General features: G+C 37.6%; 1 protein-coding gene and 1 non-coding gene across 35 annotated transcripts in view; both read left to right on the top strand.

The window, feature by feature from the left end:
* Positions 1-15644, top strand: part of NRXN1 (neurexin 1) — a 1383669-nt gene that overhangs the window by 787898 nt on the left and 580127 nt on the right. The window lies entirely within an intron of this gene.
* Positions 10433-10564, top strand: LOC132537946 (small nucleolar RNA SNORA44). The gene has a single exon (XR_009549349.1). It is a non-coding gene; the product is annotated as a small nucleolar RNA SNORA44 (small nucleolar RNA).

The raw sequence follows: 15644 nt of genomic DNA on the forward strand, positions 1-15644 counted from the left end.
AAATCCTGCCCAAAGACAGTTCTCATCATTTCCAATGATCACAGTCCTACAAATAGAAATCTCTGCTGGACATGTCTTTTCAGTAAGTGTAGTTAGTCATATCAGAAATTCCTTCTCAGTTTAATACGTTATAATAAATAATTTGCATACCACTATTGTGTGTCTAAGGTCTTGCAAAATTCTATGTAAGATTCACATAGATACGTTTTTTATTATTTATTCTCTTTCCTTCTTGATTAACATAATTTTAACTTTTCATTTAAGTAGTATCCCAATGCTAGAATAACACTGCATTAAAATGCTATGAACTTTTCATTCAACTGATTTACTAAATGTACTTGCTCAAGAGAAGATAATAAGAATACTAAGATAATGAGTAACAGTAGCTAGAAACTTTATATAGGTAGATAAAACTGGAATAAACAAAGAAATAAAAATTTTATGGTGTTTAAATCTATTTTTTTTAAAAGATGGCCCCAGTGGAGACTTAAACTGCAGATTTGTTGTATGTGTTTGCATCAACATGTTGGTGAAACTTGCCAATAAATCAGACCAATTTAAAGAAGGAACTCAGCTGAGTAGTCTATGAACCCGAGAACGCCACAGTCTCTTAATATGTAATCATTACATTTTGTTTGTGTATATTATTTAAAAATCCAAAAATGTTCAATATTTTTCTACATTAAAGGACCCAGCATGTCATCACATTATTTACATATTTGTAATATCTCATTTAAAGTATGTAAAACTATGTTTTAAGAATATTGAAGGGTTTGACTTATAATCTTAACTTTTTTGATAATTGGTTGATGTCAGTAAGAATTTTTTTCACCTTCTATACATAGACGTGTTTGCTTTTATAGACGTATATGGAATTCAGTCAAGGACACCAGCAAAAGTACAAAAGCTCTTACAGAAAAAGATAATTTCTTCCACCTATACCACTATAAGCATAGCTGGCTACCTTTGTGTCTCCCCTCCTTACTGACAGTAGTCAAAAACAGTTGTAGATGAGGAATGTTATATGAAGCTGTGTCTGTTTACTGAGGGAATACTGATTTACAGGGCAGTTGTCACAAGGCTACATATTCACATTTCCCCAAGATAGATGTCATTATGTCTCACACTCCATCAAACTGTCAGGTAGTCTTCCTTCTGCCTCTGACCTATTTCACTCAGCATAATTCCCTCTGATTCCAATGTGATTTAGCAAAGGACTTTTTTTCATTTCCTAAAACTGCCTAATGTTTCTTCATCTTTATATGCCACCCTTCTCTGACCACACCCATCTGATATTTAACATTTACTTGGATTATTTTCATGTTTTAGCTATTACAAACTGCTGCCATGCACATAGAGCTCTTCAGATAAGTGTTTTGTGTGTGTGTGTGTGTGTGTGTGTGTGTGTTCATTGGGTAGATACCTAGGAGAAATTGGGGAATAGTATGATAGATCCAAGTTTAGTGTTTTGAGGAATCTGCAAACTGCTTTTCACAGGAGCAGGACCAATTTACATTCCCACCAGCAGTTTAAGATACTTATTTTCTCTCTACATCATTATTAGCACTTATTGTTTCTGTCCTTTTACTTTTCTTTGCTCTTTTTCTTTGTGACTAATAGTGGGCAAAGATTCTAAGATTACAGAGTATATAGTTCTAACTCACAATCACAATCAAAGTTTTTTGGCCCCATACTCCAAAGAATAACCACCATAACCAAAAAGTCTTAGAAACAGTTTGCTTCTGGTCTTTGTTTGTTTTTTGCAAATTCATGTCTATCAGATCTTTAGATCCCACATATTAGTGAAACCATTCAGTAATTGTCTTTCATCTCTTAATTTATTTTGCTAAGCATAATCACCTCCAGCTCATCTATTTTGTCCCAAAGGACACAATGTTTTTTTAAAAAGATTTTATTTATTTATGAGAAAGATAAGAGGAGATGTAAAGAACCAGATATCACTCTGGCACATGTGCTGTCGGGGATCAAACTCGGGACCTCATGCTTGAGAGTCCGAAGATTTATCACTGTGCCACCTCCCGGACAACATATTAACTTTTTTTTTTATTACATAATATTATTACACAAAGGATATATGTACAGATGCATACACACACATATATGTATTTTTTCCTCCAGGGTTATCACTGGGGATCAGAAAGGTCATCTTTTTCCATTTTTGTTGTTATTGTTGTTGTTGTTGGATAGGACAAAGAAAAATTGAGAAAGGAAGGGAAGACAGGGAGAGAGAAAGATAGACGCCTGCAGACCTGCTTCACTACCTTTCCCTGCAGATGGAAGCTGGCAACTCTAACCAGGGTCCTTGCATGGGTCCTTGTATTTGATACCATGTGCACTTAACCCAGTGTGCTACCGCCCGGTCCCCTATATCATAATTTCCTTATCCAGTCACCTGTCAATGAGCTGTTAGGCTGCTTCCACTTTTTTCTATGTCCTTTGGATACATGAAGTGGTACTGTTGGATCATAAGGTAATTCCATTTTTATTTGTTTAAGGACTCTCCATACCATCTTCCAAAGGGGTATCAGTTTGCATTTCCAGCAGTGTAACTGAGTCCCTCTTTCTCCACAACTTCTCCAACACTTGTCATTTTCTGTTTTGTTGGTACAGGTCATTCTCTCAGGGGTGAAGTAGTATTTCATTGTTGTCTTGATTTGCATTATTCTGATAATCAGTGATATTTAACATTTGTTCATAGCCTGTTGGCTTCTGAATATCTTCTCTGTTGAAGAGTCTGTTCTGTTTTTTCACCCATTTGTTAGTTTAGTTGTTTTTCATTGTTGAATTTTGCAAATTCTTTATATGTTTTTATTATTAGCTTTTTATCTGTTCTGTTATGTATGAATATCTTCTTCCATGCCATATAGTGACTTTTTGTTTTGGTGATGGTTTCTTTCACTTTGCTGAAGGTTTTCAGTTTGATATAGTTCCATTGGTTGATTTTTACTTTTGTTTTCTTTGCTGTTGGGCTTGAATCTCTAAGTAAATTTCCAAAGCAGACATCATGTAGTGTTCTGTCAATCTTTTATTCTATATATTTTGTGGATTCTGGTTTAACGACTAAGTGTTTGATCCATACTGAGTTGTCTACTGTTCATGCTGACATATATCACAGAAATTCTTAAAAGAGCTATGGCACAGTTCTGGCTATACTTATCATATAGAAAATAGTAAAAGTTTGTGTCTTGATAAAGAAATGCCATCATTAAATGTATATTTTGGTAAGCTTTAGTGTCCACATCTATAACATGGATTCAGTGACAGTTCTTTACTACTCAGGGTCATTATTAGCATCATTATTTTCTAACATTTTTATTTATTTATAAAATAGATATATTGACGAGACCATAGGATAAGAGGGGTACATTTCCACACAATTGCCACCACTAGAACTCTGTATCCCATTCCCTCTCATGAAAGCGTTCCTATTCTTTATCCCTCTGTGAGTATAGACTCAGGATCATATTATTAGCATTATTAATATTTAAAAAGAGAATATAGGTGGTGTAAGGATCCCGGTTCAAGCCCCGGCACCCCACCTGCAGGGGAGTTGCTTCTCTGTCTTCCCCTCCTCTTTCCATTTCTCTCTGGCTTGTCCAACAATGATGACATCAGTAACAACAACAATAAAACAATAAGGGCAACAAAGGGGAAAAAGAGAGAGAGAGAGAATATAGGGAAGTCACTTAGCAGAGTATACTTCCCATTAGCAGGAGTCAATAAATATGACTTATTCTTATTAACACTTTTAACTTATTCTTCACTACAATGACCAGAAACCCTTAAAAGATTAAAGAATGGGGAGCCAGGTGGTAGCTCAGCAGGTTACGCACAGGTGGCACAAAGCGCAAGGACCAGCGCAAGTATCCTGGTTACAGCCCCCCACTTTCCACTTGCAGGGGAGTCACTTCATAGGCAGTGAAACAAGTCTGCCCCTCTCTGTTTTCCCCTCCTCTCTCCATTTCTCTCTGTTCTATCCAACAACAATGACATCAATAACAATAAGTACAACAATAAAACAACAAAGGGCAACAAAAGGGAATAAATAAATAAATTATTTTTTAAAAATATTAAAGAATGATCACTTTACTTTAGTGAAGGTAGATAAATCAACATTTATGTGTTTCTGTTGGAAAACATTCATGCATGCAAGCACGTGTATACACACACACAAGGTTGGGTTGAGAACAGTGCTACTATTTGCCACTTCAGTATTTTATTTTGTCTGGCTCATTTTATCATCTCTTTTGAACTGTAACTACGAAATGAAGGGTTGGAAGAGGAGTCACTTAATACAGCTCACACATAAGCGTGAATGAGGCTGTGGGTTCAACTCCTGGATCATATAGGGACTCACTCCCTGGATGAGTGTGTTAGTGTAGGTGGGGCCTCCACAGACAGTGAGGCAGTGTTGTGGTGTAACTTTCCTCTCTACCTCTTTTCTCATTATGTTTGTCAAAATAATAAAGAGTAGAAATTTGTGCAAGTAGCCTTAAGTGCATTCATTCCCTTCCCTGCATTAAATAAGCAAAGGAAATGATAAAATACAGCAATAAGACTTTTCTCATGCTTGCTGCCACAGAGTGCAGAATGAGGCAAAACAGTGACCTTTGTTACCTGACTCCAGAAAGCTGGAGTTATGAGGATGAGGAATAGGGATGTCACATAGCAGCTGTTGGAGCTCTGTGATTATTTTCAGGGGAAGATGTGACCTGGAATTCGCTGTTCCTCAAAGAGAATCAATGAATTAATAGTGGAGTCAGTATCTTTCATTTCCCCCTCTAGAGCCTTTGTAAGACCACATTCCTTAACAACTTTGACCTAAAATTCAAAACTTAAGGAGGTGAATATATCACATGTAGAAACTTTCATTGAATTTCCCTGAGCAAAAAACAGACTGTTGTTTTACTTCAGAGAGTCTTATAGTTTCTGGACATTAACATGTTTTTTATTTTAATTTTTTAAATGTTTATTTATTTATTGCATAGAGACAAGTAGAAATCGAGAGGGTAGGGTGTGATAAGAAGGGTGAGAGACACCTGCAGCCCTGCTTCACCACTCGCAAAGCTTTTCTCTTGCATGTGCACTAAACCAGGTGTGCCACTGCCCGACCGCAACATTAACATTTGTAATGCTGGCATGTTTGGTCTGCATGGGCTATATCTGAACACTTTACATGTGGTTGCATATAATATCTCTGCCCTGTCTTCTGACCCTGACTCTCGTACATAATGGGTTAATATACACAGAGCAAAGAAAGTAGTTGTGAACGGGCGTGTTCAGGGTGGTATGGCCGTAGACGAGTTGTGAACTTTCAATCAAAGTTCTCAGTTATCTTTTAGCCACAAATTCTCATGACCCACTCTATTACAGAAAAACATAAAATCAAAATACTCTTGCTAACAGTGAAACAATACTATAAAAGACCATTAAAACAGTGGGACCTGTATGTATTCATTTTTCTTTGTAATACGATTCAGAATGGTACATATTTGTGGTTCTGTCTAGATGTCTTATAGTCTAGCATTAGTAAGTTATGAGTTATAAACTGTTTTGATTCAAATATGCATCATTACACAGGGTTATGTTAGACAAAGTGTCTTTAATAGGTTAAAATGAAAATAAATAGTTTAAACAAATTGAAGTCATAATTTAAAGCAGGAATATCAGTACTAAAAAAGCACTTCTTTATTTGCCTTGGTGACCAATATGCTATGATAAAAAATCTCCCTCCAGAATTCTGGCAGTTTGAGATATCTGCATGTGTTCATGCAGAAGGTGCTGTTAACATTACTCCTAGGTGTTGGGCAGCAGCCAAGTTCCTCATTAGGCTATTGAATTAGAATCTCAGTAAACTCTATTAAGTACTAATTTTAGTCTCTGAAAACTAAATTTTAGTAATTCAATAACTATTAACTAGGTTATGGGTAAGCACAACGTAAACATCAATAAGCGAATCCTGCTAGCTTATGCCTATAGAATTAGCATACTACTTACATATTTGTATTAAGTCTTTCAATTTTCTTTTATTTACCTCTTACTTGTTTTTAGGTAGCCTGGGAGACAAAACAATAAATGTTTTGAAGTATTTCACAGCTCTTCAAAATATTTTACTATGCCACACGACCACCCGATACTAGTCACCTGCCAAAGTCCAGTGGGGTCTTCTCCACCTTTGCAAGTCCAATCCTCCTTCCTTCCCCGTTAGCTCTGATTCAGAGCCTTGCTCACTTATCTGACTTTTCTTGTTCTCCTTGCTTTGTTTCTTTATGTACCCTCTATAGGTGAGCTTATTCTCTATTTTTCCTTTTCTATAAATCTCCTTAGTTAATTTTTTATAGTACTGGTTTGGTGGTAATGAATTTGTTTAGCTATTGTTTGTCTGGAAAAGCTCTTCATCACTTTTTAAAACTTGAATGATAATGTATTTGGATAGAAGCTCCTTGAGAAAGGGCCAGGCAGTAGTACACCTGGTTAAATGCACATGTTACAGTGCACAAGGCCCTGGGTTCAAGCCCCTGGTTCCCACCTGCAATGGAAAAGTTTCATGAGTGATAAAGCAGGGCTGCAGGTGTCTCCCTGTCTCTTTCCCTCTCTCTGTCTCTCCCTCCCCTCTCAATTTCTCTCTTGTCTCTATCCAGTAATAAATAAAAAGATTTTTAAAAAATAAATAATTGAATGGCCTTTGCCATTCAAAACTTTGAATATACCCTCCCAGTCCTTTCTACTTATGGTTGCTGTCTTGGTCCAATGGTGTTAGTGATTGTATTCTCATTGTATTTGATATTCTGTGAAGACCTACATCCAGAAATCTGTATTTGAACTGGGTGTTAACCAGAAACTCAGGAGTATTAGTGCTCAGCAGCCTGTAATGTGCTGTAGACTGGGGTTCAGGTCTAATATGCAGCTGGGGCCTCCATCTAAGTAGTTGCACATGCTCTGTGTCTTTCAAGGCTCAGAGTTTGGCAGACATTAGGTGGAAATCACCTCCTGGATCTGCTATTATGAAAATTGAATTCCAATATGGCATCCTCTGGAGCTCTGGCAAAGTACTGCATATTTCAGAGAGCTTTTGCTAAAACTCCCCATCCTCATATTTTATAGCTTTTATTTTCCATTTCATATTGCTCTAGACTTGTAGGCATAGAGTACCACACCTGGCAGGGTTTGAGCTAGCTAGAGGAAGGGTCTTCTTTGAATACAAGGAAACTGAACTTCAATATGACATTTACTTCTAGAATTTGGACTACCTACTGAGAGTTGTCAGGGAAGATGTCCCCATGACTCATCTCTCCTTTTCTTTTGCCCCCAGGCTTTTCGCTGGGACTCCATGCCTGCAGTATGAGTCCACTGCTCCTGGAGGCTATTTTTTTTCCTTTTTGTTGCCCTTGTTATTGCTGTCATTGTTGTTGGATAGGACAGAGAGAGAAATTGAAAGAAGAGGGGAAGACAGAGAGCAGGAGAGAAAGATAGACACCTAAGACCTGCTTCTTGCTTCCAACTGGGATCCTTATGCTGGTCCTTGTGCTTTGTGTTTTGTGCCATGTGCACTTAACCTGCTGCGCCACCACACAGCCTCTTTGTCTCTCCTCCTTTACAGCTTTCTGTTTTGCATTTTGATTAGCCATGGAGTTGTAGGAATAGGGTTGAATGGTAGAATTTCAGTACAGCATGCCCAATCTCACTAGATTAAAATCTATAATTTATATATCTCTTTCCATTGTGGTTTATTGTCACATAGGGGAGATTTTATTCTCTTGGGAAATGGCACCTTTCTTTATTCCTACCACCTGGATGCTGACATTTTGTCCTGTGCTGTAGAAAGTCTGTTTCAATGCATCATTCTTCATGAATTGTGGCTGTGTTGTTGATGCTGGCCATCTTGGCCCTGCTTCCCTTGGATTAAATATTTAAAGTTGCCAAGGGTATCCTTGACAATTGCTAGGAACTATAAGGTTTACATTGAAAATCACTGGTATTGAGGGCCGGGTGGTGGTACACCCAGCGTATCTCAGGGATTGTACCTCAGGACCCATGTTTGAGCTCATGCTCCCCAACTGTATGGAGGATGCTTCACAAGTGGCGTAGCAGGTCTGCAGGTGTTTCTCTTTCTCTCTTCCTTTCTATCTCCCCTCCCCCTCTCAATTTCCCTTTGTCCTGTCTAATAACATAGGAAGAAGCAAAAAAAAAAAGAATAAGCAATGGCTTCTGAGAGTGGTGGATTCCTACTGCTGGCACAGAGCCCCAGTGATAACCCTGTTGGCAATAAGAAAGAAACAAAGAAAGATGAGAAGACAGAAAGAAAGGTGGAAGGACAGAAGGAATAAAGGAAGGAAGAAGGAAAGAAGAGGGAAACACTGATAACAATGGAGTAGACCTAGCCATCATAAAGACAAAGGTTAAGTTCTCACACTTACCTGAAACAGGATGAGCTAGTAACTGTGACCTAGTAACTGTGTTTTTCATCTCTTAAACAAGATTCCTTGTATTAAATAGTGTTTTTACAAAGACATAAAATATATTGCCTGGTATAGGTCATTCTTTGAAACTTGTGATTAATTTTATTCCCTTCCATGAGTTTTTAGGAGAGTGCTATAAATAGTAGTTGTGTGTTTAATTGAAATAGATGAAATTAAACTATATTTTAAGACCCTACTTTGCTTTTTACTATAACTGAGACATATTGGTAGTGCCATTTCATTATTAGAGGTGAACAGATGACTTTTTTAAATATCTTGCAAGTTATGGAAAAGATTTGACTTTTGTCACAGTTGTAACCAAAAGCCATTAATAAGTTTGATAATGGGATCACACACACACACACACACACACACACACACATACACACACACACATGCGTGCACACACTTTAATATAACTAACTTGTTCTAGAAAGAGTAGAGAGAAAGAAAAGAAATAAAACTCTTTGGAATGTACTATAGAGAGCCATATAAAGGAAAGGATTGTTCACCAGAGAGATAGATCACCAGATATGGAAGACTTCTTGCCAAGTTTGTCCCAGGTTTAAGCTCTGCACCACACTGGAGGAAGCACTAGTGCTATTGTCTCTCCATTTCTCTGTTCCTATTTCTGTGTGAATGACAATGCATCATGGAGTGATCAAATCATGTATAGGCAAGACCCCAGTGCTGCCCCCCCCAACAAAAGGGATAGTGGTCTTTATGTTAAATCCAAGAAATGATCAAATATCAGATTTATTTTGGAGGTACAACAGATACCTGATCCCACTTGCTGACCGGACAGATGGAGGTCATAAAAGAACAGAATGCTAAAAAGAGATAAGGGAAATGCTCAACAAGGGGAGCTGGGCAGTAGCACACCCAGCTGAGCTCACATAATAACAGTGCAAGAGCCCCAGTTGAAGCCCCCATTCCCTATCTGCAGCGGGAACACCTCACAAGTGGTGAAGCATGTCTGTAGATTGTCTATCTTTATTTCTCCCTCTCTGTTCCCCCCTCCTCTCTCAATTTCTCTCTGCCCTATCCAATAAAATGTAAAAATAAATTAAAAAGGAAAAGGAAAAAATGGCCTCCAGGAGCAGTGGATTTGTTGTGCTGGCACCAAGCCCCAGTGATAACCCTGAAGGCAAAAAAAAAGAAAGAAAAGAAAAGAAAATGCTCAACAAGTTAGAGAAAATGGAAGTTGGAAGTAGTGGGTGGTGATACAGCACCAAGATAATATAGTGTTTCATTGGAGAAAAGCTACTATATCAAATTTATACTTATAGTGGTAACTAAAAAGTCCTTAAGGAACAAATTTTAGGAAATGGTAGCCTAAAAACACCAAAATTACTTCTCTTAAGATGACAAAATATCTGAAGTTCATTGGCTACCTGTGATTTGTCTAGCATATTTCTTGTCCTTATTTTCTTCTTTACCTGGGAACTTTTGTTTCAACAGTAAGTTAACAGTAATTTTTCTCAGATTCCTGTGTAGACAGAAAGCCATGAAGAAATAATAGGGTAAGCCTCTTTTTGAAATCTGTCTATTCCTGCTAAAAAAAGGCATCTATGAAACAATCCCTGGAGAATAAATGATTAGAGAAAAATGAGGATCAATGTAGGTTTTGTTTGTTTGTTTGTTTGTTTTTTTAACCTCCAGGGTTATTTCTGGGGCTAGGTGCCTGCACTACAAATCCACTGCTCCTGGAAGCCATTTTTCCCATTTTTTATTGCCCTTGTTGTTACCCCCGTTGTTGTTGTCATTGCTGTTGGACAGGACAGAAAGAAATTGAGAGAGGAGGGGAAACAGAGAGGGAGAGAGAAAGACAGACACCTGCAGACCTGCTTCACTGCTTGTAAAGTTACTCCCCTGCAGGTGGAGCCAAGGACTTGAACTGGGATTCTCAGTGTAGGTTTTTATTCCACATGTTCCCAAAATTCAAAAAGAGTCAGCATGTTGCCAAGGTTTCTAGCTGGTAGTAGTCATGGGATCTCCACCTGCATGTGAAAATAAGCTAGAGAGACTCTTGACAGCACAGACCAGCATAGTACCTGTAACTGCTACTCACCTTTTTTATATTTCCAAAACAAAACAAAATGAAATCCAAGAGGAGGAAAGGTCTCCTTCAGAACTGCTTGATTAGGACCAGGTGGTGGTGCACCTGGTTGAGCACACATGTTACTATACCAATAGGCCCAGGTTCAAGTCCCCTGTCCCTATCTGCAGGGGGAAAGCTTACAAGTGGTGAAGCAGGTCTGCAGGTGTCTCTGTCCCTCTCCCTATCTTCCCCTTTGCTCTCGATTTCTGGCTGTCTCTATCAAATATATAAAGATTAAAAAAAAAACTTAAAAAAAACTGCTTAATTATACATGTCTTTCTAGCTTTTCATAAAGCACTTCTATCCATTACAATTCCAAAACCTCATTACTCACTTAACAGTTATGTCCATGTTCTGTTTTCAAAGTAGTGCACTATCTTCTAATCTATGTCCCCCAGAATATTTTTTGAAACTTCTCTCTGACAGCTCTCCAAACTCAAATTTCAAAAAAGTAAGATAAATGTGACTTTGTCTAGAGTTCACTCAGTTCTAGGAATAAATGGGTAGGTTGTATAAATCAAAATACTGTGAAAAATCATAGTGATTTATCAAATAACGTGTTTGAAAAAAGAAAAGTATTTAGAATGCAAATATTTCAACTCAGTAGAGTAATGGTTATCAAATGGCAAAAACCTAGAAAATGATAGCATTCAAATAGCAAAATCAGATGACATCTGCTGATGTGGTCTGTGATTTTGCTATTATAATTTTCTCCTTATAGTTGTTCATCAACCATATCAACTTCCAAGTACTGAAGAAATGGAAAACTAAGGGGTGGGTCGTGGTGCACTTGGTTGAGCACACATATTAAAATGTGCAAGGACCCAGATTCACAATTCCAGTTCCAACCTGCAGTGGGAAAGTTCTGTCTGACTGTTTTTAGCCAATAAATAAGGGTAATAAAAATAAAAATATATATATTAATTTAAAGGACTGGAAAATTCAAATAGTACCTGTTCTTTTTAAATATTGGTGGTGATTCTGTTTTTAATATGTTGCTTTAGTCAAACCATCAAGTTTATAGTTTGATTTTAAATCTCTCTACTGCTTGTTTATTCTCACATGCTCCTTGTTTGATGGTAATGGATTTTTACTTCATTGTAAAGAACCAGAGATAACTTTCTCTTTTGTTCTTTTTCTTCCCTGTAGGCTATGGGAGCCTGAGGGCTTTTAAACTATAAGTAGGCTTCTTAGTTTAATCACTGACTCCTGAGCAAGAGATAAAGCAGGTTGGGGCAGAGATAATCCAGTGGTTCTGCAAAGAGACTTTCATAGCCCCACTGCTAGGCCACTGACTATAGATCTTCTCCTGAGTTTTCTCTTTAGTTCTCTGTCCCCTGGTGCCAGCACAGGGCCTCATCCCCCTCCCCCCCCAGATTCTGAGGGCAGTAGCAATGGAGACTCACAGATGCATTTGGTGAGTCTCAGGGGAGTCCTCTTCTCCCTTCAGCCGTACCCTTGTTGGTGAAACAGACTGGAGGTGGTGTCTCAACTGGTAAACTGCCAGACTGTTAGCAGCCACTTAATCTCTCCTAGGCTCCTCTCTGTCTGTGAGCCACATGTGTTTGCACTCACCAGTGATTTGGTGGGTTCCTGAAGTCGTTCTAGTCCTGCCTTATTGCAGTCCCAGGTGGTCTCCTTTGGTATTCCTAGTTTACCCAGGAGTGATAACTTTCTCTTTATCTTAGATTTCTTATCTCAGTTCTATTTTTCCCCCAATGCTAAAATAACTCTTGTCTAAAACTACATCTAAAGTAATAACAGTATTTATTTACTATATTAACTATCTAGATATCATTTAAAAATGTTCTTATTATAGTTTTTACTCTATCACAGTCTTGTTGTGGTTGTCATTATTTAGATTTAGACATTTTTATTAGTATCTAATGATTCTATAGTTTGACACTCTTGAGAATCATTGCTGGAAAATTAATGTACAGCAAAATAGATCCTCTGATAATATTCTCTAAATAGTCTAAAATCAGTCAGCATTCTACTTAACAGTAATGATAGTAATGGTAGCTGTAGAGATTAGGAACAGAGCAAAATAGTCACATAAAAATATTACCTAAGAATTTGTACTTTGGGGTCAAAAAGAGGTTACCAGCTAAGGCATATGCCTTTTCCATGTAAATAGCCCAGCTTTGAGACCTGGCACCACAACTGAGGTATCATAGCATTGGTGTAGGAGGGGTGGAGAAAGCTACAGTGCTGTAGTGTCTCTCTAACTCCGTCTTAGTTTCTCTCCTTTTATCTGAATGAAAAAGTGGCTGATCACATATGTCTGTGTCCCAGGCTTTACCATTTTTTTTAATAAGAAAAAAAAAAGAATTTGCATTTCAATCCCTTCATGTCTGTTTGTTTTGCAGGTCCTACAATTATTAAATAGATTGTTTTGGTAACTTTTCACCAGATTTTGTATAAACAGTATATGAGATAAAATGGAAATACGTGATTGATTCCATCAGTGAGGAATAGATATTATTATCTTTTTGTATTTTCAAGGCAGAGATACCTCAGATGTTCTCATAGAGGGCAACTGATTGATAAATTGATAAACAAATTTCTTAACTGCCTCATTGGGTAGAAACAAAAATTAATCTACAGAGATCACCACAAATTTAACAAAGTCAATTGTTCATAATATTTTAGGTACATAAAAATATATTGTTAAGTGTGTAGTCCTTTCTATTTAACTCTCTGATTTATACAGAAACACATATAAACAGAGATAAGAAAAAGCATAATGAAGGAAATACTTTCAATTGTTCCTAATTCCCCTCTAAGCCATTTGCTGCTGCCTGTCCACTTTAGTCCTTATTCTTTTGTGTAAATTAAAGGCTTAGTAAATAGTAGAGAATATCAGCTTTGGGATTAAGATACATTGATCCACTTGGTTAAAAACCAGCCTGTATTATTATAATTTTTTTCTTTATTTATTTCCTTTTGTTGCCCTTGTTGTTTTATTGTTGTAGTTATTATTGATGTTGTTGTTGTTGGATAGGACAGAGAGCAATGGAAAGGAGGGGAAGACAGAGAGAGGGAGAGAAAGAGACACCTGCAGCCCTGCTTCACCACCAGTGAAGTGACTCCCCTGCAGGTCGGGAGCTGGGGGCTTGAACCGGAATCCTTATGCCAGTCCTTGCGCTTCAGCCTGTATTATTAGGACATTAGAATGTAAATAAACTAAAATCAGAGCCCTTACCAGAAAGTTTTGTTTTAACAGAAAGTAGTGTCCTTATGTTCCTTTTTTATTATTATTTCTTTATTGGGAGATTAATGGTTTACAGTCAACAATAAAATACAATAGTTTGTACATGCATAATATTTCCATATAACAATACAGCCCCCACTAGGTCCTCCTCTGCCATCATGTTTCAGGACCTGAACCCTCTCCCCCCGCCCCTACCCCAAAGTCTTTTACTTTGGTGCAATACACCAACTCCACTCCAAGTTCTGCTCAGAGTTTTCCCTTCTGATCTTGTTTTTCAACTTCTGTCTATGAGTGAGATCATCCCATATTCATCCTTCTGTTTCTGACTTATATCACTTAACATAATATCTTTGAGCTCTATCTAAGATGGGGTAAAGAAGGTGAATTCACCATGAACTTGAGACTTTGGAGTCTCAGGAATGAGTCTCTTTGTATAACTATTATGCCGTCTACCCCTGTTCACATTTCTCGGTTTTCCACATAATAGTCCACTGCCCCTCTAGGTCTTCCTCTGCCATCATATTCCAGGACCTGAATGAGTCTTCCCTCCACTACTTTGGTGCAATACACCAGACCCAGTCCAAGCTCTGCTTTGTATTTATTGTTTTGGGTTTTTTTTTGTAATTGGATTTGTTTCATTGAAAATGCCTTTAAAATTTATATGGAAAGGAATTCTGCCAATATTTTCTTCTAAGATCCACTTGGTTAAAAACCAGCCTGTGGGAGTCTGGCTGTAGTGCAGTGGGTTAACCGCGGGTGGCGCAAAGCGCAAGGACCCATGTAAAGATCCTGGTTGGAGCCCCTAGCTCCTCACCTGCAGGGGAGTCACTTCAGGGTCGGTGAGGCAGGTCTGCAGGTGTCTATCTTTCTCTCCCCTCTGTATCTTCCCCTTCTCTCTCCATTTCTCTCTGTCTTATCCAACAATGACAACAACAATAATAACTACAACAGTAAAATAACAAGGGCAACAAAAGGGAATAAATTAATAAATAAATATTTTTTAAAAAACAGCCTGTGTTGTGGTCCAGGAGGTGGTGCAGAGGATAAAGCATTGGATTCTCAAGCATGAGGTCCTGAGTTCAATCCCTGGCAGCACATATACCAGAGTGATGTCTGGTCCTCTCTCTTCCTATCTTTCTCATTAATAAATAAATAAAATATTTAAAAAACCAGCCTGTGGGGCTGGGTGGTGGCGCACCTGGTTGAGCACACATGTTGCAATGTGCAAGGTTCGAGCCCCTGCTCCCCACCTGCAGGGGGAAAGCTTTGCAAGTGGTGAAGCAGGGTTGCAGGTGTCTTTCTGTCTCTTTCCCTCTCTGTCTCCCCCTTCTTCTGGATTTCTGACTGTCTGTATCCAATAAATAAATAAATATTAAAAAATTTTTTAAAAGCCCGTATTATTAGGACATTAGAATGTAAATTAACATTAAAGCCTTTACCAGAAAGTTTGTCCAAACAAATAACATTGCCTTTATATTCCTAAACCTTTAATACCATGTGTTTGATTTTTTAAATAAATCACAAAGTTGTGAATTTAGCCATTTAAGAGATTGATGCTATTGTATTTTAAATAAAATATAGTTTTTAAGTAAGAAATCTCAAAACAGATTTCAAAGCAGTATAATTTGGTCATAATTAGTTAATAGCATGATATTCCTATGCCAATAAAAATTGGGTCCATAGATTTTTATTTTTAAGTCTTCCTTCCCACTCTATATTAGTGCTCAGTTAACCCAAAGACCTTCTTCTGCATGCTAGCATTTTATGTATCTTATATATTACTTTTGTTTTACATTAACTCTTCCTATGACATTGCTTTCTGCAAACCCGTGAGGCTTTCTAATACATT

The sequence above is a fragment of the Erinaceus europaeus genome, chromosome 3 (genome assembly GCF_950295315.1).
Source record: "Erinaceus europaeus chromosome 3, mEriEur2.1, whole genome shotgun sequence".
NCBI classification, from domain to species: Eukaryota; Metazoa; Chordata; class Mammalia; order Eulipotyphla; family Erinaceidae; genus Erinaceus; species Erinaceus europaeus.